The sequence below is a fragment of the Macaca fascicularis genome, chromosome 3 (assembly GCF_037993035.2).
Source record: "Macaca fascicularis isolate 582-1 chromosome 3, T2T-MFA8v1.1".
Lineage (NCBI taxonomy): Eukaryota > Metazoa > Chordata > Mammalia > Primates > Cercopithecidae > Macaca > Macaca fascicularis.
In genome coordinates, this window is record NC_088377.1 from 140,781,233 (window position 1) to 140,808,587 (window position 27,355).

Below are 27,355 nucleotides of genomic sequence, written 5' to 3' on the forward strand. Positions count from 1 at the left end.
CTATAAACAATTATTCTCTACTTTGAAATGCTCATGGCCAAAGAAAACATATGTGCCAACAGAATGAAGGCTACAGTCAAAAAAGGGCACATAGAATATTGTTAATGTTGTAATTGTATTAAAAATTGTGGTTTGTTATAATTTCAGGTTTTCCCTCCACACTCTCTTGCAACAGAGGTACCACTCTTATGATTGTATTAGTATTTATTTCCACTTTAATAATCATATGATTTTTCAGAAATATGACTTGTAGAGCTGAGAAAAGAATACAAAAATGATATTTTCCCCAAAAATGTAGGAATAAATGTTAAAAAAATTTTTTCTTGCCAATTTTATTATTTACATATGTTCCCTTCACCTTTGGGATTCCCCTTTGCCTACTCCCTTACATAGGGTACTTTTCAGTATAAACCATAGGATGCAATAAACTTCATTTACATCAAGGTTTTGGTGATTAAGAAGACTGACTAGTTCTTTAGTGTCATTTTTCTCTAATGTAAAGGGAACACACATAAATCTAAACAAGTGATTTGTTTGATTTGTTTTTCCTGTGGAATTTTATGTCTCACTGAGCAAGTAGGGCTGGCTTTTTATTAATTGTGCAGGGGTGGACTGGTAACAATAGCTTTCCCTGCCCTTGGAAATCATATACCATGCTACCTCATATGGCTTTGTCCGTGGCTGTCCTAATGCAATGGAACGAGTAATTTAATGCTGGTAATCAGGACTGGATATTGTCAAATAGAATATCCTTTGCAACGTATAATTGTAAAGCACTTGAAACTTTTCTTAAAACCATCTTTTAAGCAACCATAGTTATTGCTAACTAGAGAATGTCATGCTGGTGTTCTGTATGTTGTGAACTGATAATAAGATTTAGGGTAGCTTATTAGGTACATAATGTTTTATTGAATGCCCATTTCATAGACCATCCCCAACTATTTTCCGCAAGTTATACTTAAGGAAACAATTAAAATACAGGAATCCCAGCTGGTTCAATTGAGATTAGGGGACAAGATTAAGCCAAAGACTGATTTGTCACTGTCTTGCTAAATGAAAGTGGGCAAACCACGTAATCTCTCTACACCTCAATTTCCTCATGTGTAAAACGAGATCAGCCATTTTTAATTTAAGCAGCTGAACTGGTTCTTCAATTCTTATGTGGAAGTCTATTAGGTAAAATGACTGTGATTCCACAACAGTGGTTGGAACCCAGAGACTCTGTTTCCTAACTTTGTCTCCCTGTTCCTGCCTAACACTCTTTATCCTCACTGCTAGGAAGCTCTAGGAAAACCTCTGTAGAAACCCACAGCTTTATGAGCCCATATAAAAAATGCAGCAGGAAACCCCCAGTGTCATATTCCAGTTTTGTTAATATAGTATGAAAATCTATTTAAAACACATATAACTCAAGGATTAAGTTATCTCTCTGGGAAAGTTATTTTATGTTCCACATAAACTTCACTAAAAATTACTCATTCAATATTAATATCATTTGCAACTCTGACAAATGTGATACAAAATGATTTAAAATTATAAATATATAGCAGTTAGAATAGGTATATATGCATATATTTGCCCTTCTCCAGATTCTGTGCCACAACCTAGTTGCAAATCTATCTGGCCTTTCCCAAATCATTCTTCTTTATTCAAGTAGCTCCATGCACTACAGAGAAGAGTTTCTGCAAGGGGTAAAGAGTTCCAACAGTAACCACCGAAGAACCCAGGGAGTAGTGCATGCTCTCCAATGGCTCCCTCTCTAGACCTGAAAACTAATTATTATAACTTCTATGGACTCTGAGCCTAGATACGTTGAGCAATGGACAGGCCTGGGTACTGCCTATGTCTGCTGTGAACTTAAAACTGAAGTGAGATAGTGTACACATCCCACTGCTGTCGTCACATACATTAGAAAACAGAAGTACCTAGTAATTTATTCTGTTGAATTCTATGGTTACACAGTTCTTAATTTAACATTGGTCAGGATGATATAAGCAAAATTACAAGTATTAACCTAACAGAACTTCAAATCCATGTGCTATTTTGAAAAAAGAGCTAGACAAACTGAACTTGTCTATTTGTTCAAATTTTGAACTGATCGATTCCCTCTTATTAAGTTTCTACCCTGTTCCTAAGAATAGGCAAAATACGTGACACTAGTTGGGTTCATTTATCACTCAGTGCCTTGATACCATGAGTAATGAAGTATTGTTATTATAATCATACTCTATCCTTAAGTTGCATATGACAAAATTATAATTAGTTTTATTCACCTGAGGCAAAGGAGGACCAAACATACTACGTAAGATGTGTACCAAATACAAAAGAGAAAAGCTCAGGTTAAATAGCACATTGCAGTCAACAGCTTTTCCACCTATATTTATCTTCAGAGAAAGAATGTAGTTTGTCTCCACCATTCCACCAAATTTAGCCGTCTAGAGCATAAAAAATTTGGGTCATGCTTACTCAGTTTTCTTAATAACAAAACTCCTTATATATTAAAATAGGTAATTAATTTCATTTGCTAATTGTAGATTAAATTTTATTCTTTACTAATTGTTACTTGTTCTTTATAAGAAACAGAGAAGATATTGATACTGTATCTGTAATAATTTACTTCCTGCTTAAAGTACTTAAATTTAGAAAGCCAAGATACAGAAAACTAATTGAGATTTGTATAAAGAAGAACGGGAAAATAAGAAGACATGTTTTAATAGGCAACTAATTTCATGGCTTTCTTGATTCTATAGGTAGCTCAGTTGCCTTCTGTCCAGTTTATAGATTATAAATCCTATTCCTTTTGTAGAATCCATGAGTGGAGCCTATTCCATTAGGTCATCTTTGAAAGAGGGAGGAAAAATATAACTTGTAATTTCTTTTTCTTTTTTGGTTGTCAGGTCAACAGTGTTTCTGTAATGAACTTTTAAGCAAAATACCCTTCCACTATATTGGGAACCCAGTAGAAACAGAGACTTTTGTAAAGTCTCTGTATTTTGCAAAGCCCGCATTAGGCTGAGATATAAGAAACCTCTTCAGTAAATAGTTCAGAATATTAGAGCAAGTCTCCGGAGCATCTATAATTAATCCCTTGTGTTTATAAAGCTGTGTTCCCTGGGAAACTCCACCCAGAAAAGGCATGGCCCTGAAGTAACATCTGCTGGGATGTAAACTATGAAATCTGAAAAGTTTTACATTTCCAGGGTACTTATACCATAGATAATTGTCAGACCTAAATGATGTTTTCTTACTGATCAGTAGATAGCTAAAATTTTCTTTTTTTCTATCTATAAGCCTTCCTCCCACTTTTTCTTAGGATAGAAAACCAGACCACACTCTTCTGTTTTCCATTCTCTTGATACAGAGAGTTCCTTACCTAAAAAATACAGTGTCTGTCCATAAAATCTAGTTTTTGTAGGACTTGGGGGAATTCATTCAACAGTTTACGTAAGTATAGAAGTTAGTTTTTAAAATTAAACTTTATTCAGATTCTTATCATGACTATGTATATTTATAAAGACACAGTTCCCTAGACATGAGTAAAAATGTAGATTCAAATTCAAGGTAGTAGAAATGGGTGTAAAACAATCACTTAACTGTAATTATGTTTCATCAACATAAGGTCATTAGGTCACTCTTTATAAAATTGTGTTTAGAGATAGAATTCTCCTTTCAAGGTAAATTTTATGCACAATACCAATATACAAAGATAGTTCAAAGAAGAGCTATTTGGTAAAAGAAAGGAGCAGAAACTGTGCCTTTTCCCTTTTCCAGGTACACTTCACTCGGGCTCTGAGTCATCTCCAAAGAACCCATGGGCTCCACAAATAATTTTCAAGTAACTGGACTAGGAAATCTCCTATACCTTATCTTACTGAAGTTATCTCATGTCCATTTCCATCCTATCAGAATATATGAAGGTAAAAATGTATAACAGAAAAAAAACTTGATAGACATCTGTAATATAAAATTATATACTTCTCAAATATTGCAATTTGAAACTTGTTTTGATGGTAGTCTTAAAAAATTAATGTAATAAATAAACTCGACTTTATATATTATACTTGGGATCCTTCTAGAACAAGTCCCATCTTTTAAAGACTCATGAACCAGGGATTACTACAGGTTTGAAATTATTCTTTTAAGTTCATACTGACTTAAAGAGTATTATGTAGAACCATTCTTAATTTTTGAACCTTAGACAAGAATGCTAATGTCTTTTTTCCACACCCCAAATTCCTCTATAAACAGACACTATAAGGTTTGTAATGCCAAAAATGTTGGGCCTTGAAGCCAAGAAATGTAGATTCAGTTCTGGGTGTTAGTATTGAAGTTTGTCTGTGATACAGTTTTCTCTAAAATGAGTTTATTTACATCAAAGGAGGCTGCAAGTGTTAAATGAAATGAAGTAAAATAATGTATAAATATTTCTATTATAGAAAATGTTATTGTAATTTTGAAATATTACTATGAAGTATCATTTCAAGCCATAATAGTAAAACGGCATTTAATATTGGCCAAGCGTTTTAAAAATCTAATAAATGTGTATATTTTACAAAAGTAGAAATGATTATTTGCAAAACAGATTATAATGAAATGTGATCATATATGTATGAAATTAAAATATGCAAATGGAAAGACAGCCAATAGTTTAGAACAATGTTACTTGCAAGTTTTAGCCACATCTTGGGCCAGTGAACAAAAACATCTCCTGATTAGATCTGAGGATAGTTACAGAATTAACTATCTGATAGTTACAGAATTATCTTAAACTTTCCTTTTCAGGAAACACACAGGAAATACATACACATGCAGGATTCAAATGTGTTGAAGTAAACAAGGTTAAGAAAAATTCCCTAAGAGAAAAATAGGTTGGCAACTATAACTTCTGAGGTGAATTCCAAATTCAGTACACTCTGTGCAAGTACCTGCCATTGTAATTAATATTCTTCCCAGGCTAACCCATTATCTGATGGTTCTCTGTTTGGTTTATTGTTATGGTTCACTAATGAGCCTGGTAAATTAAAAGATTTCTACTTTATTTCTTATTTTCTTATAAACTCCAAAGGACCACTGGACTTTTTGTATAACAAACATTTTTAAATATTTCATTTTGGTTTCCTTGTGAACTAATATTTAAAGCAATGTTTTCTTAGCTTCAACACACATTACTGACTTAAAACTACACAGAAAAAGACTAAAAAGTACATGCAAATCTTTACAAAACAGGTTTCAATATGCTACTTGATTTCAGAAACTGGGATGTACTCTAGAGAATTTATGCCATTTATAGTTATTTATAATTTTAGTTAATATAATTAATTTGAGGCTTTAATTCCTCCAAATTGATTTATACCTACTTCAACTTGATATCATCATCTAATAATTCAGTACTATTTGTAATAAGCTTCCTGAATTGAAATAAACATTAATTTTGATTTATTTTTATTCTACTAATCTACACTGAATTAAATTTCAGATTATTTAAAAGTAATATACTTTGCTATTCCCAGTAGCAATGACAATATCTTTGTTCATTACAGAAAAGCACTTAAAAAGCACATATCCAAAATACACATTGCATTTGATCATGTAGAGCAAGTCAGGTACACCAAAAGTTGTGCAGTTCAGATTGAAAATTAAACAAGTTAATGACTCTGTAAACTGATAAGTAGTTAACAATTGCATATTAGAGAACATGTTGACATAAGAGCTGTAAGTCATTTATAACATCTAACCTCATTATATTGGTCTGCATTATAATGATCTTCATCATTTAAACATCATGTATAAATAGCCTAAGTATAAAATGAAAGTTTTATAATAATCCAAATTGGATTGTAAATCACTTCAAATATCAACTTATACATACGATGTGAAATGCCATTGGGTATGGTTTTAATACTTTTTAAGCATAAAATATAGGAAGATTGATAACTTGAAAATAATGCAAACCTGATTTTTAGATAAAGCCTAGTGACTAAGCAAACAGTTACTACCTTTTTTCCTGTCCTTGTTATATAACTTCTTAGGAGTATTTATACAGTAGTGTCATCTCCCATCATCTGAGTGATGGGAAAAATCCCTTAATCTTTTTTATTTAAAGAAAAATCATACAACTTACCTTTAAAATGTCTAAGATGGATTTTTCAATCAAATGCTCCAACATTTGGACAATTCTTAATAGGATCAAATGGTATTCTGCAGAAAAGTCCTACACTGCAGTCCTCATTACATAAATGTGTGAGAGTTTAAATATGCAACCACACCCCCCTCCCAAAAAAAAAAAAAAAAGCAAAAAAAAAAGCACTCTACAATGTTAGATCCCAGTGTGTGGTTTGTTGCCAGAGGAACTGAAAGAAAAAAAAATCCTCACATAGCACATTACTGATATGGCTAATAAGGGTCTATTTTTATGTTCTGGTGAAGACCCATTACCTATATCTGAGATATTCAGCATTACTTTTTTTTTTTTTCTTTTTTTTTTTTGGCCATTTTCCATCCAACTAAGACAGAGGCCAGAAAAACAAAGGGAACTCACTTGCTGAGCTTTCCCTAACATATTCTCAGAGGCTGAACTGAGACCGGGGGTGAAAAGAGTAAATTGAGAAGAATAATCATATTCTCACTTCCCTGTCTTGACTGAGCTTGTAAAACTTATTTCATTAAGTTTAAATTTAATGTACTTTTTATACAGTGTAATTCTGAAATACTGTGAGACTAATAATTTTGAAAACAATTGGAGACTGTCAATCAGCAAGGATGACAAACTGACTTTCAAAAAGGAAACAGCCTATTGTTCTAGCTGGGAACGCTTAACTGTTTATCATTTCTGTTAGTTTTGCAAAAACTTCATGATCACAGCACAGTCCTCCTACAAAAAATAAATTACTTAAATTTCTTCAACCGAAATATATCTAAGTAGAATTACTATTGAGGATAATCTTTTAATATAAAAAAGTACTTAAATCACTTTCATAAAAAGTATTATGTTGATATTGAATCAAAATAGAAAGCCTTGCACTTTGGGGAAAGAACCTTCACTATCACGACCCTGTTCTCAGAATCATACAGGAAAACCTTTGCAGGGTTAACCTGGCATATATTTGATAGGATAGCTGGATAAATGCATTCAAACAACCTTAGAAGTAAAGCAACCTAAGAATAACAGGCAGAAATATATTTAGTTCATTAGATCATATTTAAACCAGTCCTTATAGTTAGAATGCTCATGCTGTCTTTTCTGGGCATGTAAGGCACACAATGAATCCTTTCATTTGCAAGTAGTGCTACACAACTGAAAAAGAACCCCAAACACTCTTTCCTCCTCGAGCATTGTTTTTTTTTTCCCGAGGAATTTTTTACTGACACATTTATCTAAAAAATAAGAAGTCATAAAAATATTGTAAGTCTATTACTTTGTTTTCAAGTCTCAGACCACTTAATTAGGATTAAGTAAAAATGACTGTATGCAATCTCTTTATAATGTATTCTTTCAGTTAGAAAAGAGTAACTCACAGAGATTTCATGAAACTTAAGAAGGTAATTCCCTTAAATAACTGTGACCTTTTTTCTTGGTGGCACGACATAAAATGGTAGTATAAAGACGAATATTATTTTGGTTAAGAATATTTTGTAGATAGCTATTTTGTATTTAGGCTACTTTGATATATTTATTTCTCAATCTTAATTCTTACGCATTCACACTCTAATATGACAATTCAGAAAGAGCTTACCAACACAAGGGTTCAGATAAGACCAATTTAAAAAAGCATATTTTAAACATAGCAAAAGACTAAAGTATAATGAAAATATGATCACAATCAGAGAAAGATATTTCAGAAAAAAATACATGCAAAATAGATGCCTAAGTTGACATTAAACTTACTTGGGTATTATTTAATCAGTAGCCTAATGCCATTCAAATCTGCTGTCACTGGAGAGGAAAATGTCACAGAGTCCCATGAGTAGTCCAAAGAATCAAATTTACATTCCCAGAGACAGCTGTTAAGTGTTCAATCCCATAGACAACAGTTCCTGAGTAGCTTAGCATACAAGACCCGAAAGCACATAGCTGAGTCAAATCTGCCACTGTGGATTTGAGAAAAATATATACCTTAAACAATAACACGATAAAATGCTGTACCTATTTTAGAGTAAAGAGTGTTGGGGTTTTCATTTTTTAAAAGACTGTGCACCCACTATATTATGAAGGGGTGTGTTTTATGTGAGAATATACCTTTATGTAAATCCACTATAACACTAGATTAACTTATTAGAATGACAGGATATAATTTTCAATCTACTTCAGTCAGTTTAGACACAAATCTTTTTTTTTTTTTTTTGCGGGAGATCACATAGGGTTAGAAATCGGAAGGATGTAAGTTTAAATCCTCAGGCTACCGGGTCCTAATTATATTGACTTGCAATTGGAAGTTAACTGCTTATTCTTCTTTTTCCAGATTTATCGAGGTATGAATCATTTTGACATGTGTATACACTGTAAAATGATTGCCATAATCAAGTTAATTAAAATATTCATTGCTCTCATTTTCATAATCAAAGAATAGAGAAAACAATAAAAGAGTAATAATAAGAGCTGAGATGAGAAGTGTACAATACTTGACAGGAGCCTGAAAATTACTAGGCACTCAACCCTCCCCATTTCATCACCCCCACTTCCTACAAGCCTCCTCCCCTCTCCATTCTCTGCTTTATTTTCCACAGGTCACTTATCACCATCAAAGAAATTCTGCCAATTGACTTTTGTTTTTGTCCTGTCTTTGCACGTGCTAGAATGTTGTATTTTTGAGGAGGGGGATGCTTCTCTGTTTAATTCACCACTGAACCCCCATAGTATAGAACAAGCCCATAGTTGGTAATAAGTTGAATAAACAGACACACACAAGACTATTATAACCATAATAACGGTTTACAAGTAGTGAGAATGAGTGGAAATGAGAAACTATTATGCTGCTTGTTCATACCATGGATATGCAATGGTTTGATTCGGATTAAGAACATCTGCTAGGAAAATGAATGGAATCTGAGTCTGAATTTGTAATTCATCACTTCCTAAGTATATGACTTATTGCTAACTACTTTAACCTCTCTTAAACATAGTAGAAATATCTCCCTCACAGAATTGCTGTAAAGATTAAAAGTAGGCCGGGCGCGGTGGCTCAAGCCTGTAATCCCAGCACTTTGGGAGGCCGAGACGGGCGGATCACGAGGTCAGGAGATCGAGACCATCCTGGCTAACACAATGAAACCCCATCTCCACTAAAAATACAAAAAAAATTAGCCGGGCGTGGTGGCGGCGCCTGTAGTCCCAGCTACTCGGGAGGCTGAGGCAGGAGAATGGCGGGAACCCGGGAGGCGGAGCTTGCAGTGAGCCGAGATCGCGCCACTGCACTCCAGCCTGGGCGACAGAGCGAGACTCCGCCTCAAAAAAAAAAAAAAAAAAAAAAGATTAAAAGTGATAATATGAAGGATTTAGCACAGAGCCTGACACAGTTTTTGTTTAACAAATAATTGTTGCTGGGCTTGGTGGCTCACATCTGTAATCCCAGCACTTTGGGAGGCCAAGGTGGGTGGATCACTTGAGTTCAGGAGTTCGAGACTAGCCTGCTAACATGGTGAAATCTTCTCTCTACTAAAAATACAAAAATTAGCCAGGTGTGTTGGCACATGCCTGTAATCCCAACTACTCAGGGGTCTGAGACAGGAAAATCACTTGAACCTGGGAAGCAGAGGTTGCAGTGAGCTGAGATTTCACCACTATACACCACTATAACAAATATTGCAACATATTTGAGAAGCAAATAGAGTGAGACTCTGTCTCACAAAACAAAAACAAAAACAACAAATAATTGCCATGGCCATCACTGGCTATTATGCACAATTTTATTTTAGAAAATGTATTAAGTATGGAGAGAAAGAAATATTGAAAATTATAGAAAAGTATAAAATGATCAATCCCCAATTATATTCCTCAGAAGTAACACACTTTAAGTGTGTGTTAACCTTCCCTCAGTAATTTTATAATTTTCTAAAGTATATTAGCCATTTTTATTTTATTTATTTATTCATTTATTATTTATTTATTTATTTATTTGAGATGGAGTCTCACTCTGTTACCCAGGCTGGAGTGCAGTGGCGAGGTCTTGGCTCACTGCAAGCTCCACCTCCCGGGTTCACTCCATTCTCCTGTCTCAGCCTCCCAAGTAGCTGGGACTACAGGTGCCTGCCACCACACCCACCTAATTTTTTTGTATTTTTAGTAGAGACGGGATTTCACTGTGTTAGCCAGGATGGTCTTGATCTCCTGACTTCGTGATCCGACCGCCTCGGCCTCCCAAAGTGCTGGGATTACATGCGTGAGCCATGATGTCCTGCTGCCATTTTTATTTTAAACATTTGTAACAATATCCTTTTCACCTTTTTTATTCCCATAAATTGCTTTGTCCCTTTCTTAATAATTAGTAGGAAAATAGTCTTCAGACATTTGACAAATTTTTTTTTATTTTGACAATTTTTACTTTTTTGTTTGTATGTGTAATTTACAGAAATGTTTACATTTTTATTCCATAAACTTTGAGTCATTTCCTGTTGAGGATTGTATTATGCTTTGAAAGCCTTTATCCACTTTGAGAATACAATAAATAAATAAATAAATAAATAAGCTTTCATTTAGCATTTGTATAGTTAAAAAAAAATCCTTTTAACAGTACTTTTGGATAAGCTGATTCATGGAATGTAACACTTGTGAAATAAAAGAGGAAGAGTACAGTAAGTTGAGTAACAAATATTGCAACATATTTGAGAAGCAAATGACAGATGCATGACAAGAGTTCTGGAAGAGGAATCACATGACCCATGTGATTCCTTTATTAGCAATAGGATTTGTGAACTAGGCAAGACATAAAAATCATTGTATTCCTGTTGTCCTTTCTTGTTAAATGGGATAACCTATAAAGTCTACTTACCTTTAAGCTGAAGATCAGATAGTAGATTTAAACTTTAAAATGTAAAGTTATATACAGATACAAGAAAATCTTATAGTAGTAGATACCATTTAAAAGAAAATTAAGTGTTTTTTTTAACAGTTCAGCAAATGAAAAGAAGCATTTTAGTATAACTTGTATTGTAATTCTAGACTGAATGGGTGAACAAAGTCTCATAAATTATGAAGATGATCATACAATAACACAGTTAACACATAATAGAAGCTCACTACCTGTCATGTGTGGAGCTAAGTATTTCACATTTATTACCTTGCTGACTAATCATCCCTCACTACTCTTTTTTTTTTTTTTTTTTTTTTTGAGACGGAGTCTCACTGTCGCCCAGGCTGGAATGCAGTGGCACCATCTCTGCTCACTGCAAGCTCCTCTTCCTGGGTTCACGCCATTCTCCTGCCTCAGCATCCCGAGTAGCTGGGACTACAGGTGCCCGCCACCATGCCCAGCTAATTTTTTGTATTTTTAGTAGAGATGGTTTTCACTGTGTTAGCCAGGGTGGTCTCGATCTCCTGACCTTGTGATCTGCCTGCCTCGGCCTCCTTGCTAGGCTCTTTAGATGACTAGCTGAGTTCACACAGCTATTATTTGGCAGAACAAGGGCTGTAACCCAAACAGACTGACTGAAGGACTTATACTCTTTTCTTGAAAGAAAAAAAAAAAGGATACATTTATCCTTGATCAAAATCTAATTTTACATATTTTTCTCAAAATCTTTGCACAAGTTGAATAATTTTAACCTGATTATTACATTAAGAGCAAAACAATATCTAGACACAACAAACAATGAACTGTGAACATATGTCGGTGGCAATCAACAGAATTATTTTAGGTTAAATAAAACATAAAATTTCATTCTACCGACCTATGAACTATCTCATAACATTAGTTACCAATGTAAAACTAGGCGACATTTATCACTTTAGTCTTTAGGAAATACTAATCATGGAGATTTATACATACAAACATTTAGGCACATTGTACACACTTATGCTTATATATATGTAATATATGAACATTTTCAGTTGCTAGCTCATTACTTAAAGAAGTATTAAAGTATTAGTATGTTCTAACTGCTTTGTAAGTTGAGGAAGGACTTCACATGCAGTAATAAAAAATCTATGTAATTTGAATATTAAATTGCAAAAGACAAGAGCATCATGTAATGCCAGTGAAATGTTGAAAGACTGAAATGGAGATTTCTAGTATCACCTTTAAAAGAAAATTCAAAAACATTATTAAAGGTGAAATTCTGAATATCAGAATAATTTTGTTTAGACTTAAACCACACAGACTAATGAATCAAAAGCCAGGATAAAAACAAACACACTCCATTAAAAATAGAAAATCATCTTACCTATATGTTTAATAGAAGTCATGCTTGTAACATTAAAGAGAGCACTTCTGTAAATGTAGATAGTTCTCATGTGGGCATGGCCAAATCAATATGCAAATTTTACAGGCCATCTGAAAATGTTGGCAGACCTAATTCTTACTTGAACAGTTTGCAAAAACAATTCTCTAAGTAGGAAAAAAAATTAGTCAACATTTAAATGATGGTAAGAAACATAAGGAAATGTCATAGTCAGCATAGTTAGGTAAATTGTGTTCGTACAGTAGATAGGAAATTATTAGAGGAAAAACAGAAACATTTAGGTAAAAGAATAACTAGGTCTCAAAACATGGTGTGATGAAATAGCAGGAAAAAAAATCAATAATTCATAGGCAAAACAAGCATTTAGTTGATGAGTACCACATTGTTTAAACGTTGAGGAAAAAAAAATAGCTATTAATTAATTTGGAATTTTACCAGGCAGAAGGATAAAAAAATTCATTGTAATTAAGGGTACCACAAATTTTAGTTCTGAGAAATATTATGATAGCCCTGGACTAAAAAGGTAGTCCCTAAAGTGGAGTCTTAAAAATAAAATAAAATAAATAAGCTTGGGCATTAGCTTCCTAAAAGACTGAAATGCATATACAGACATGCATGTGTACACACACACAAATGTTTTCCAGGGACACAGAAGCATGCCTGATTACATTTTTTCTTAAAGCTTGTGGGGTGAAGTTTCTAAGAAGCATACAGAAATAACTTTAAAAAAACACAGGAAATAATACATCTCTGATGCCTTTCTTGTTTTTTTTTTTTTTTTTTTTAAATAGAGAAGTGATCATTCTGCCCTGAGACTTCACAGAATTATTTGGCACAAACCGCGCAGTTGAGTGGCACAGCAGCTTCTGCTAATAGTTTCAAAGGAATATAAAACAATCTATCAACTCCTATAGTGAAACCATAACATCATTTTCCAGGTTGGTTCTCAGAAACCTTAAGGGAAGGTTTTGCTCTTGGACAAGCTTCAGTTTTCTGAGTTCTAAGAGACCAACAAGTTTAGTTTGGAGTGCTACTTCTCAAATGAATCTGTTCTAGTAACTTGACACATATTCTTAAGATTTCTAAGCATCTATAGAATTAACAGTGGGAACATCTTACACTAAATGCATTTTTGGTTTTAACAAAGCCTTATATATTACTTTGTAAAAAAAATACATATATGTGTGTTTTGTACATTGTTAGTATATATCATTTATGTATATATGTAAAATATATATAAAACTTCCAGAAATGTTTTTTCTGGAAATGTTATGAATTATTTAAATCACTTTGTTTTATATCATGTTTACATGAGTATATTCTAGAAAATATTAGAATTCAGACAATGAAAAGTGGCAGACTATCATAATACATGAGACAAATACCTTAGAAATTCAGAATCATCCTAAAACATTGAAATCCTTCAACTGTCCTGTATGTGTCTTTGTGATAGCTGGTTATCTTCTTGAATTAAAAAAAAAAAAAAAAAAAAAAAAAAAAAAAAAAAACATTGCAAACTTATCAGCAGTAGAGTAAAGCCTTCCCTTTGGAATTTCCACATTTAAATTTTGAATAATAGAGAGGTCTGACTTACCCCTTAAACTTCATTTTAGCCCTGACACTTAAGTAGCAGCATTTAAAGTTTGCTTCACATTATGGAGCAATTACAATGGATTTGATAAAATACTTCATCTCGTGGTTATGCAGAAAGAAACCTTTCATCTTTCTGACTTTCCTAGGTAGGTTTAGTTATGAGCCCTGTCTTTATGACAGTGTCTCTCCTCTTTATTGTTCTCCAGCAAACAAGGAAGGACTCAAAACATGTATACTGTGATCATCCCATTTCAGATTCTGAATGTCACTTTTCTTTTGTATTCTGGGGTTGTGAATTAAGTAAACAGTATTAGGTATGGAATCTTAATTGCTGCAGAATGTCACTCTCAAAAGACACCACTAGCCCTGCTACTTTGCACTGCTCATTTTGTACTTAGATCCTCAGAGACTTCTTGGACATGATGTTTTGTTGGCTTTTGGAGCCCGAGGTCTTTCAGCTGTGGTATGTTGGGATGCAAACTGTCCTGTTCTACAGGGCCCCAGTTCATGGGTAAAGATAAGATATCTGAATTGAAATGTTTCTGTTTCCTATGTTTTGGCATACTCTGCAATACTCCTTTTGTTAACCACACTGTGCTTTCGTGTTCAGAGTGAATACGCTAAGCATATTTATTTTCCCAAGCTGCATTTACAAGGCTTGGAGTGGCATCCTCCATGTATTCCGAGGACTAAAAACATTTTCTGGACATGATCCAAGATAATTGCTAGGCCTGTTTTCCTCTCATTTTCAACAACCCCTCTGGGAAAATTGGGTAATCACAATAGGCAGGAAGAAAGGAGCCTGCAGTGAACAAAAATTTGAGGTGAAATAAATCCATAAAAACATGGAAACCACACCATTTCTGGAATCCCACATTAAAAGCATCAAGTATTTCCTATGCTATAGAAAAGTACATCCCAAGATTGGTTTGTATAATAAGCTTTCAGTATAGACTTTTCTCTTAATTTTTTTCTTCTTTGATTATCCTACATTTGTCTGTTCTGGTTGATTTTTGGCTATTTGATATCTCATTTTTATCTTAATTTTCTTTCAAAATGGTCCCTGGTTTTAGGTATGTAAATTTGTAACTGTCTCCAAATCAACTTCATACAATTCCACAAAGAAAAACACAAATATCTCTAAATTAGAAGAAACAGTAAGTTCATTAGCTCTTCTCCTTTTATGAATGTGCTCATTTTATCCACTTAACAGATCCTTGTTTTGATGGCCATACCACCCCAATGACAGTTTGACACACAATAAGGGGTCTTCAAATATCATCAAAAAATATTTCCGAAACTAAACGTTATTCTGCCACTTAGTCTCCTAACCTCACATTTAGCACCTTAAGTATTAAATATTTTGACTTTTCAAACTATTAAAATTCAAAAAATGAAGATGAAATTTGTGCTATTTACTAATTTTTCCCTTGCTTATCTGCCATGTCATCTAGGTTAGGGGAAAAATAAAAGAAATATAGCAGTGATTTTCTTTTTAAGTCTTTGATGCAAATTAATTACCTAGAAAACTTCTTTTCATGATATCAAAAAAAAAAAAAAAAAAAAGGCTGCTATTGAATATATCAGTCTCCAGACAATCTTCATCCCATCCTAGGTGAATAAAATTTAACTAATAGGCAATGTCTATTTTAGAATAATCCAATACATGAGTGTTAAGGTGTATGTTGAGGGATTTCCTTCTATTTGTACACATGAAGCACAATGAATAAATCTGACAAAATTCAGCCATCTCAGTTAACTGAATTATAACCTCTAAGGGCTAATTCAATATGCTTAAGCATTTTCCAGAGAAAAGAAAGCAACATTTCAAGACTTCACAACTCCAGATCTATAATTCATCTTGTGTAGTGAGGAGTACCTTCCTCAAGGCGTTCCAGAAAGTCTTGGCTGGCTAGTTTCCAGAGATGCCCTCTAACTCTAAGTTCAGGGGGAAGGATTCAAAAGTTTCTCCATATGTTGATGTGGAGCTATTAATGTGGTATTGCCTCTAAAAATGTCAAGGTACTATTTAATATTCTCATTTAATTAAACAGCGAGTGTTATAGGAACATACATTTCCCCATCACTCAGGAAAATGTGCTCCTTTGTTGAACAGCAGTGGGAATTGATTTTGCTATCATCATCTATTCTCTATTCTAATCCCCACTGCTTATGTATAAGGAGGAGGAAGCCTAGAGCCGTGCTGCTGGAGGCCCTCTTACAACCTCAAGGAAAGCCAGCCTGTGTCAAACCTACCATCCACATAAGGAGAGAGCAGAGAAAGTTAAGAAGAGCCAGCAATCTGATCCACCTGTGCTGGAAGAGTGCTAACACTGGAGTTTTCAATGATGTGGGCAAACCTGTCCTCCTATTGATTCAGCTAATTTAGGTTTGTGAAAGGAAAATAAATCTTGGGACCCCAAAATCACTAAGCTAAAAGGAAAAGTCAATCTAGGAACTGCTTAGGGCAAACCTGCCTTGCATTCTATTCAAAGTCACTCCTCTGCTCACCGAGATAAAAGCATAGCTGATTGCCTTCTTTGGAGAAGCTAATCGGAAACTCAAAAGAGTGCAACCATTTGTCTCTTATCTACCTATGACCTGGGACCCCCTCTCCACTTTGAGTTCTCCTGTGTTTGCATTGTGTTGTCCCACCTTTCCAGACTGAACCAGTGTTCATCTTACATATGTTGATTGATGTCTCAGGTCTCCCTGAAATGCATAAAACCAAACTGTGCTCTGACCACTGTCGGCACATGTCGTCAGGACCTCCTCAGGCTGTGTCATGGGCGTGTGTCCTCAACCTTGGCAAAATAAACTTTCTAAATTAACTGGGATCTGTCCCAGGTATTTGGGGTTCGCAGGTTGAAAACACCCAAACTGATACCTTGTGATTCTATTTAAAACATAGGCATTAGATTACAGGTATTTTTAATAAACTAAAACACTTAAACTTCTAGCTCATAAGTGCAGTCAAGAAACATGGCTTAACCAGTAGGTCTCTTAAAGGAGGAGAAAAAAGATGTTTCTGCAACATGGTTTTCTACACTCTATGTAACAAATATAGATATTAATATAACATGAAGCACATATAACATACCATGTGACTATATTTTACTCATTTATACAGCTTTAGAATATTTTAGTGTTCCACTTATACAAAGGATTCCAAAATAGCTCAGTTCATCATTTGTTCATTCATAAGTAGCAAGAGAGTAGGTCACAATGAAACTCCCTATAACATATTACCACGGATCATGCTGGTAGTGTTTAGCATAATATCCCAGAGTTTTAAATAGTGCCTGATACATAATAGGTGCTCAAATGTTTTTTTAATTGATTCTGAATAAACTATAACTCTAGGTATCACAGCATAGATTTTTAAAAGGCATGCATGTATATGTTAAATACCTTTGTAGGAGAAGAGGTACTTTTATTTATCCTAGTATCTGATCAAGTTTAAATGCACTGATGATTTTCCAGATGTGCATTTTTTATGTGTAATAGACACCACGCATGTAATGGAATAAAGAACAGATGTACTCTTTTCCAAGCAAAAATCTCAATGTAGTAAACAGGTAAATAGATTATTTCACATTAGAAAATATTCTTATGAAGGGCTTTAATTCTTCCCTTTCACAGGTATTTATAAACTATAATACAAGAATGAATGACGTACTTCTACACAATGAGCTTTTCCCAAATATTTTAAATGATGCAATGTACCAGTTGTGTTTTTGTATCCATTGGCAGAAACAGACATATTGATTAAAGTTTTGCAAAATTCATTAAAATAATTCAGTCACACCAAAAAGCATGATTAAACATCAAATGTGTACCATTAAATAGTTGTATTGTTTTGCTTTTGCCTGTTGAAAATCCTTTCCAAGTCTTCTGAATATTTGTACTCTACCACCGAATTTTTTTACCTGCCAAACTACTATCTCCTTAAAGGCTAACACACATGATCCCTTGATAAGAGTTTGGTTCCTTTGGGTTGTTGAGTGTTCTGGACTGCTCATTTATTCTGTTAGAGAGTAGTGGGTCTGTAGTTCAATTTAAAAAAAGCCCCTCTGTTAAGGGAGGAGTTCAATATGATGTGCTAACTGGAGGCTTAAACAAGGACCCCTGGGAATTGGGTTTTCTGTTCCAATGAGAATTAATTCCAATAAAATAATCTAAGTTCTGTCTTTGTACCTGTTGCCATCTGTGAGATGAGACATATCATCCACTGGGGCATAGCCTAGTTGTACTGATGTACTACAGGATTCAAAAATAATTTCATCATTTGCAGAATTACATGGCAATAGATAAAATATAAAGAAAAATTTAAAATATAATCAAATGTAGCATTCTCCTGTAAAAACCCGAGTCAGACTGATTCTTTCAATCTCAAGAGAACCTTTAATATGATGAAGTCTTAAATATCAAAACAAAATGCATAAATGTCAAAACCCAGGAGTAAAGGACAGAAAATAGAACCTTGTAATAGTCTGTCTCAGGAGGGAATCCTGGCTCTACTGCTATTGACTGTGATAAAAACAAAAGTTGGAATCAATAGGGAGATAAGATGAATGCAATACTTACATACGAAGAGGTACAGAGAAGACTGTAGTTTATATAGAGAGTAAAACAATAGAACCTGTTATTAAAATCTAAAAGCATGACTAAAATCAGAACGGGCAAAATTGTTGTAAATGTACTACAGGGAACAAATACTCAAACAAAGGATGAGAATATGTTCCCTAATGTCTTTCCCATGATTGCAAAAATGTGCTTTTTAAGTAAATTGGTTTTCTAATACATTTGTGTATCAGATTACATGGTATATTATTTAAGACATAAGATTTTAAAAATACATAATACTGTAAAATCTCTTACACTTATATATGAATAAAGAGTTTGTAATGTAAAACAAAATTATTAAATTATACTATATATACATAAATTTATCTATTAATTGAAGTATTAAAGTTAAATTTGCAGAGCATTTTTATTGGCACATAGATAATAGACTGTACTAGTTTTATTTTCTCGTGCTCTTAATATAGTACAAATTACAAATCACATACTGTAGATTTAAGCTAAGGCAACGGCCTGGTAACCGGCAGACAGTATAAGTTTGAAATCTAAAAATACATTCAGAATTTAAGCTTCATTTTCATGTAGTTCTAGACCATTATAAATCATAATTTATTATTTTCAAAATTTGATAAATATTTAGCTCAATAGGGTAAATAATATAAATACTAGTATGATAGAAGAACTTATCTGAATATTCTTACCAGCAAAATATGGAGATTTGCCACAATGCCAGCTAAGTTAGTTTTGCAGTCACTGATAAATTGAGTTGCCATAGCAAGCCCATAGTCACTGAGTTTCTAAGCAACCTGAGACTCCACAGACTGCAGATAGTTAGGAGTCCACTGATCTTTCATCATCCCTTAAGGAAAAATATAAAAATTTGTGGTACCAAACTCAATAGCAGATCCCCTGATTACCCAAGAGAGCAGTGATCTCCATGAAATACCCCTCTGTATTGATACTCATTTAATTTATTGAATAATAATATTTGTCCTGGGGAATTATTGGATTATTCACAGTGCTAAGTGGATGAAATTAGTTACAGAAAATGGTCAGTGCCTGGTGTGTATTGGGCAGACAAATATTTGTGGAATCAATGAACAAAATGCGATATATCATCCAACTATTTAGAGACAGTCATTTACATAATACTAGCCTTCATAAATTCCTTGCCTTTTAATATAAACACATATCTGTTTAGTAGCATTACTGTATAGTACATCACTTCAATTTCTTTGTTTCTAATTATTGTAGCATAGGTAATATGGGTAATTGTAAATCAGTAATTCCTTGAGGTCTTCTGTTGAAATATTTAATCGCAGCTTGTCTATAACACTGAATACTTGAGTCACAATACTAGCCATCCAGATGACAAATAGAATTACATAGATCTGAAGTACAAGCAAGGTTATGATTTTTTGAATGAGCATGCAGTAGCATTTCCTTTGTCTGTCTATAAACACCGTCTTCAGTCCCTTGTCTTCACACAATGCCCACTGTGGCAAACCATGACCTCTTGTACTCTCTTTCAATACATCAGACTCAGTTTCCAACTGTTTTAGATAATCACAACAAAGTTAAGGCATACAATTTGTTTCTATAGAACAATGTATCACAATACAAGTCCAAATAAAATGTAGCCAGTAGAAATAATCATGTGACCAGCAAAACAATTACACCTGTAATCTGTCAAATTTTAGCTAGTTCCAGTACTCCCCATTTTTCTATATTTCACAGTATCATTCTGTGTAGCTAATTCTTACCATGGAAAACATGTTAGAAATGGTTTGCAAATTGAAAACTGTCTTTAATGGTTAATTTTTTAAAACACTACTTCATATATCCTATTGGCTGTTGTATCCAAGATTCACTAGCCCAAGCCAATCCAATACAAGGACTAAATTCTCTAACCCGAAAGTAAAATAAATGTTCAAAGTCACCTCTCGAACAAGTCACAGTAGTCACTGTTGACTACTGTAACCATGCCAGGAATGCCAGCAGCAGAGACTGCTTGTGACCTCTCCTTGTCACTGTTAAACATCAAAAGCGGGGGAGGATTCTGCTTGCTCCAACATTGAGAAGTCAACCGCTCTGTCTTACAATATAAGATAATCTAAATTTTTATAATCATATTCATTATAATACATCTTTGGCTAAAAAATGACTATTTATAACTTAACAGTCTTCCTAGGATAGACTAGGAAGTCTATCCTAGTATTGTATTATTGTATTTTTGGTAGAGACAGGAGACAGGATTTTGCCAGGTTTTCCAGGTTGGTCTGAAACTCCTGGCCTCAAAGTGCTGTGATTACCATGCCTGGCAGCATATATGTATTCCTAAGGGTAAAAGATAGCTGCACACGAATTTGCCCTATTAAGATAGTCCTCCACTGTTGTATGCATATAAGCATATGTGTGTTGAAGCGCTTACATTATTTCAAATATTTTTGAATGCCCTCTTACCACTTGTTAACATAATAATTACTGAGAACTCATAGTAAAAGTCGTTTGACCCACTCCCTTTACTTTCTTTTAGATACAACTTCTTATCTAAAAGTTAGAAACAGGCTGCCTAAATGCCTACAATACCATAAATTCTACTCCCTGATAGAAGAGAGAGAAATGCAAATATCTATTAAACTGGACAAGAACAAAGCAAAAGTCAGAACAAAGTAGGAAATTTTAAGTATTGCAAAGTGTGAAATCTTACATATTTAGATTAAGTAACTGTACTGTGATTACACAGGCATAATTACCGTTAGAAGTCCGACGAAAGAGCGCAAGGCCAGAAATGTTAATGCACTTTCAAAATGCTAGTTGGGAAGACCAGGGAATTAACACCGAAGACTCTGGTTGTGTTTGCCCCAAGTGCTGGGTCAAATCACTGCTGTATATCAGTCAGTCCCACCTCCTAGTGTCCAAGAATGGCTGTGGAATTTTGATTGACACTCCTGTGAGACAGTGGTATTCCTAAACCAAAGTAAATCCTGCAACCAGTGTTTGTTAACCTCTCCAACTTGGAAAATCAGCGCTCTTCACCCTGGTTCTTTCGTTTAAAAAAAGAAACAATTATTCTGTGACGTCTAAAAGCACACAGAAGCAGTCCCCTCTCCAGGGATATTCCTTCTTTCTCATAGCAATTCCCTTGATTCATTCCATCCTGTGTCTTTGTTAGAGGACTTTACAGTCCTCCTAGGAACCACATAACAACATGTATACTGGTCTGGGAGAAGAAACAAAGCATCAGTGAATATTCCAGTTTGTGGAAAGTTGGGGATGAGGGCAACCTTGGGCAGGGCCCTGCAAGACTAACAAGTTCAGGCTTATAATGGCTGTTTTTTTGCAATATGAAAGAATTAAGCAATATTTGATGGGTACAATGTTATATATGCAACACAAATCAAACAAAAATAAATGCACCCCCAAAATAAGTATTAATTACAGTGTATGCTAAATGAGACCAGAAATCTGGCTTTTTCCCAGAACACTTAAGGCAGTCATTCTCTGAGAATACTGATAACATACATCCTCATACACTCACATACTGAATTAATATTTATCACATAGTCACTGTGTGCTCAGAACTCTGCCACAAAGTGGAAGAAAACATGAACCTTACCGTGAGGATCTCTATAAGGTACTTCAAATACTTTGATACATATTATTGTGTATATATGAGAGTTTGGTACTTTTAGTCTACTTTCATGAAGTGGACAGTTACCCTGGTTGAGAACATTCAGTCTAGAGCTGGTCCTTAGCCTTTAATAGAAGTCCAAAATTTAGTTAATTTTTATCTCTTTAGAACAGAAGATTGGCATAATAAATACTAACAGTGAGATTTTCAATAGAGAAATTAATGATTTATGAACTGGCTAGAATATTACTAGTTAAGTCTCTACTTTTACTAACCGAGTAAAAAAAAAACTACCAAGGACTGTTGTCTAAAGTTTAGGTCAGAGATTGCCTGTTGTCTAGCTATAGATTTTAGAGCATTCTTGGTTTTTGAAGTTACCAGTATTTACCAAGACAACTCAATAGTGCTGTCTGTCTAAATTGGCCTAGGTAATTAAGCGTTGCTAGGTAGTTTCAAGGAGTTCACATTCTAGAGATGCAGCTTATACACAGAGGACAATTCTTTATGTAAATGCATGGGTAGAAGACCACAAAGTCTCCAGCACTAATAGGAAATGCACATTTGTTCAGATATAAATAGCTGTGACTCACAGTTTAAGGAACTTTCCCCTACTTCTGTGTAGAATACATTTCTTGTCTTTCCTTTCTTATTTTCTCACCGCAGATATCTAGATATCTAGTCCTGATCATTTAACAAATGAGGGTTCAGAGACCCCCAGAGTTACAAACACTTGTTCTAATCATCCTAATGATTATTTTAAAAAAATGTAACTAGAATATTGCTTTGTTTCACTCCTTTTTCTATTTCCACTTGTTATCTCTTTTTAACATCTTTCTCCAAGTTCTGCTGTAATGTTTGATACAGTAATTGCTTTAATTTTTGGTGTATGCCATTCTTCTTCTTTGTTCTCCTTCAGCAATGCTAGTGATGTAGGATTTTTCTTCTTGGTCACTTTGCAAGCTGGGGACCCTCTGCCAGCCATGCCCCACCTGGGCCTTTCTTGGCCACACTGGCGTGTCTCAGCTTATACCAGCATTCATCATTTCCCGAGCTCTTATCTCATGCCCAAGAAGAATGAGGATATGGTGAATATTGGACGGTGAGGAGGACAGAGAATAATTTTATTGAGTGATGTAACAGGTTTCAGCAGAGAGGAGATGCAAGGGTGGTCCCCCTACCTGAAGGTGGGAAAGTCCCCCATGTGACTGGGTCTGGGGCCTTTTATGGACTCCAAATGGGGAGTGTGTGCTGATTGTGAAAAAGATTAAAGCAAAGACACCACTCAAAGGTGGGCATGACAGTGTAGAAAAACCAATTTGGAAAGGGAAGGTATTTGTAAAATAGGTGAAGGGTGGGGATCAATCAGAGGAAAGCACGCCAAACAGGAAGAAAAGTTCTCAATCTAGTCTGAGGATTTAACTTGTAGTGTGGCTTTCAGACTTTAAACTGTCTTCAGCTGGAGGTGGGATTTCAGCGGGGACCTGCCGCTATCTGCCTAGACATTTGGCTGTCTCTTGCCACTCTCACTAGTTAACTTAATATTAAGCTCCTGGATAACCAGAATAATGTATACCTCTTTTTCATTTCCATACACTGTTACTAGTGCCCTGCTACTAGTATTAAGTTAATTTTTAAAATTATTTTGATTCTCTAGTGTTCTTTGGATTTTTTAAAATGACCTTTAAATTATTTAAATTATGAAACATAATACCTTATTTTTGTTCTAATACATTTATTTATTTCTTCCCTCACATGTGAGACAACTTGAAAAATTCTATCAAAGGATACGGAAGGGGACAAATATTTATTCAGCTATTAGCATGAGTCAGCTATCATGTTAAAGGCTTCCATGTACTATTTGTCCCAAAGCATTCTATAAATTATTGCTAGTCACATGTTTACAGATGAGATAACACAAGAAAATTTTAGGAAAATTAGATCAATGTAAACATGCCCAGAATATGGGCATCCTCTGTAGATATTGGAAGTTTGGTTTCAGACTGCTGTAATAAAGTGAATATCACAATAAACTTGAGTCACACAAATTTTGTTTCCCACTGCATAAAAAAGTATGGTTACCCTATACTGTAGTCTATTAAGTGTGCCATACCATTAAAAAAATGTACATCCTTTAATTTTAAAATACCTATTGCTAAAAAAAAATGCTAACAATTATAATAATCTTTTTGCTGGTAGAGAATCTTGCCTGGATATTGATGGCTACTGACTGATCCAGGTGGCGGTTGCTGAAGGTCAGGGTTGCTGTGGCAATTTCTTAAAATGAGACATTCAAGTTTGCCGCATCACTTGGAAAAATCATTTGACTTTCCTATAGCATGCGATGCTGTTTTGATAGCATTATACCCAAAGTAGAACTTCTTTTAAAACTGGAACAATCCTCTCAAACCCTGCCACTGCTTCATCAACCAACTTTATGTAATATTCTATATTCTTTGTTGTCATGTGTGGTGTTATAATATATATTGGTTTTTGTCCACCTTTTGTGGTTCGTAATTCCCATAGCCCTAGTTACAGACTTTTTGTTATCAAGTATATCAGGCCTCAGAAAGCAGAATCTCCCTCCAGCCCTCCTTTCACTTGCCCCAAGGCAGGACACTAATCTTTCCCCTCCCTTCTGATTGTTAGTCTCAAGACTCCCCAGAGAGGGTCTCACTCTATATCCTGGGGGAAGGAATGCTGAAGTCAGGAAGCTTCCATAAAAACTCAAGAGGACTGGGTTTGGTGAACTTCTGAATAGCTAAATGCTTGAAGGTTCCTAGGAGGTGGCATGCCAGGAAGGGCATGGAAGCTCCGCATACCTTCTCCCATACCTTGCCCGATCCATCTCCTCATTTGTAAGCTCCACACACCTTCCCCCATACCTTGCCCCATCCATCTCTTCATTTGTATCCTTTATAATAAACCGGTAAACATAAATGTTTCCCTGACTTCTGTGAGCTGCTTCAAGCAAATTAATCAAACCCAAAGAGAGGGTAATGAGAACCCCAGTTCGAAGCTGGTTGGTATTCCTGGAGGCTTGGACTTGTGACTAGTGTTGAAAGAAGGGGGCAGTCTTGGGGACGAAGCTGCCAACCTGTAGGATGTAAATATTTCCATGTAGGTAGTACCAGAACTGAGTTGGAGGACATCCAACTGGTGTTCGCTGCTTGGTGTGTGTGGAAAACCCCCACACTTTTGTGATGATTGCTGTGGCATGAGGCAGAGGAAAAACATGGTTTAGAGAGTTTTTCCCTACACATCATGTCAACAGTGTTCATAGCATCTTCACCGGAGATTTCATCTTAAAAACAAAACAAAACAAAACAAAAAACAAAACCCAAAACAAAACATTTTCTTTACTCAATTAAAAAAGCAACTTCTCCTTCACTGAAGTTTTATCATGAGATTCCACCAATGCAGTTACATCTTCAGGCTTCACTTCTAATTCTAGTTTTCTTGCTATTTTCACCACATCTATAGTTGTTTCCTTCTCTGAAGTCTTGTAACCCTCAGTCATCCATGATGGTTGCAATCAACTTCTTCCAAACTCCTATTGATGTTGATATTTCAACCTTTCCTATGAATCACAAATACTATCAATGGCATCTGGAATGGTGAATTACTTTCAGTTGGTTTTCAATTTACTTTGTCCAGATCCATCATATGAATTACTATCCATGGAAATTATAGTTTTGTTTTTTTTTTTCTGTTTTGAGACAGAGTCTCACTCTATCACCCAGGCTGGAGTGCAGTGGTGCAAAATTGGCTTACTGCAACCTCTGCCATCTGAGTTCAAGCAATTCTCCTGCCTCAGCCTCTTGAGTAGCTGGGACTACAGGTGTGTACCACCATGCCCAGCTAATTTTTGTGTTTTTAGTAGAGACAGAGTTTCATAATGTTGGCCAGGCTAGTCTTAAACTCCTGACCTCAAGTGACTGCCAGCCTCCTAGTTCTTAAGTAATAAGTCTTGAAAGTCAAATGACTCTGATCTCTGGGCTACAAAACAGATCTTGTGTTAGCAGGCATGAAAACAACATTAATCTCATTGGACATACCCATCAAAGCTCTCAGATGACCAGCTGCATTGTTAATCATCAGTTGTATTTTGAAATAAATCATTTTATTCTGAGCAGTAGGTCTCTACAGTGGGCTCAAATTATTCAGTAAACTATGCTATAAACAGATGTGCCAGCATCCAGCCTTTGTTGTTCCATTAATAGAGCTCAAGCAGAGTAGACTTAGAATCATTCTGAAGGGCCCTAAGATTTTTATAATGGTTGTAAGCATCGATTTCAACTTAAAGTCACCAGCTACATTAGCCCCTAACTGGAGAGTTAGCCTGTCCTTTGAAGGTTTGAAACCAGGCATTGACTTCTCCTCTCCAGCTATGGAAGTCCTAAATGGCACCTTTTTCCAATGGAAGGCTGTTTTGTCTACATTGAAAATCTGTTGTTTAGTGTAGCCACCTTCACTAATGATCTTAGCCAGATCTTCCAGATAACTTGCTGCAGCTTCTTCACTTGATGTTTTATCTTGCACTTTTATGTTATGGAGATAGCTTCTTTCCTTAAACCTCATGAACCAACCTCTGTGAGCTTCACACTTTTCTTCTGCAGCTTCCTCACCTCTTTTACTTTCATAGAATGAAAGTGAGTAAAGACCTTCCTCTCGATTGGGCTCTGCCTTACAGGAATATTGTAGGTGGTTTAATCCATCCAGACCACTCAAACTTTCTCTATATCAGCAATAAGGCAGTTTCACTTTCTTACCACTTGTGTGTTCACTGGGGTAGCACTTTTAATTTCCTTCAAGAACTTTTTCTTTGCATTTGCAACTTAGCTAACTGTTTGGTGTCAGAGGCCTAGTTTTCAGCCTATCTTAGCTTTCAATATGCCTTCCTCACTAAGTTTAATTATTTCTAGTTTTTTATTTAAAGTAAGAGATGTGTGACACTTCCTTTCACTTGAACATTACAGGCCATTGTAGGGTTATAAATTGACCTAGTTTCAATCTGGTCATGTCTCAGGGACTAGGGTGGCTCCAGGAGAGGTAATGAGAAAGGGGAACAGTGTAGCAGTCAGAACACATACAATATTATGTTTGCTGTTTTCCATGGTACAGTTTGTGGTGTCCCAAAACAATAGTAACATA

General features: G+C 35.0%; 1 protein-coding gene across 24 annotated transcripts in view; it reads right to left on the reverse strand.

The window, feature by feature from the left end:
* The window catches only part of CD36 (CD36 molecule (CD36 blood group)), a 132,190-nt gene that overhangs the window by 31,793 nt on the left and 73,042 nt on the right, over positions 1-27,355 (reverse strand). For 4 of the 24 annotated variants that reach the window (XM_074035637.1, XM_005550372.5, XM_074035644.1 and 1 more), the window contains exon 1: positions 6,122-6,227. The exons of 8 other annotated variants lie outside the window; for them this stretch is intronic. The gene's annotated coding sequence lies outside the window, so the exon portion shown is untranslated. Of the gene's footprint in view, positions 1-6,121; positions 6,228-7,885; positions 8,089-12,375; positions 12,540-21,326; positions 21,437-27,355 lie in introns of those variants that run through there. 12 more of the 24 variants (XM_074035640.1, XM_015447845.4, XM_074035641.1 and 9 more) reach the window with 7 other exon arrangements.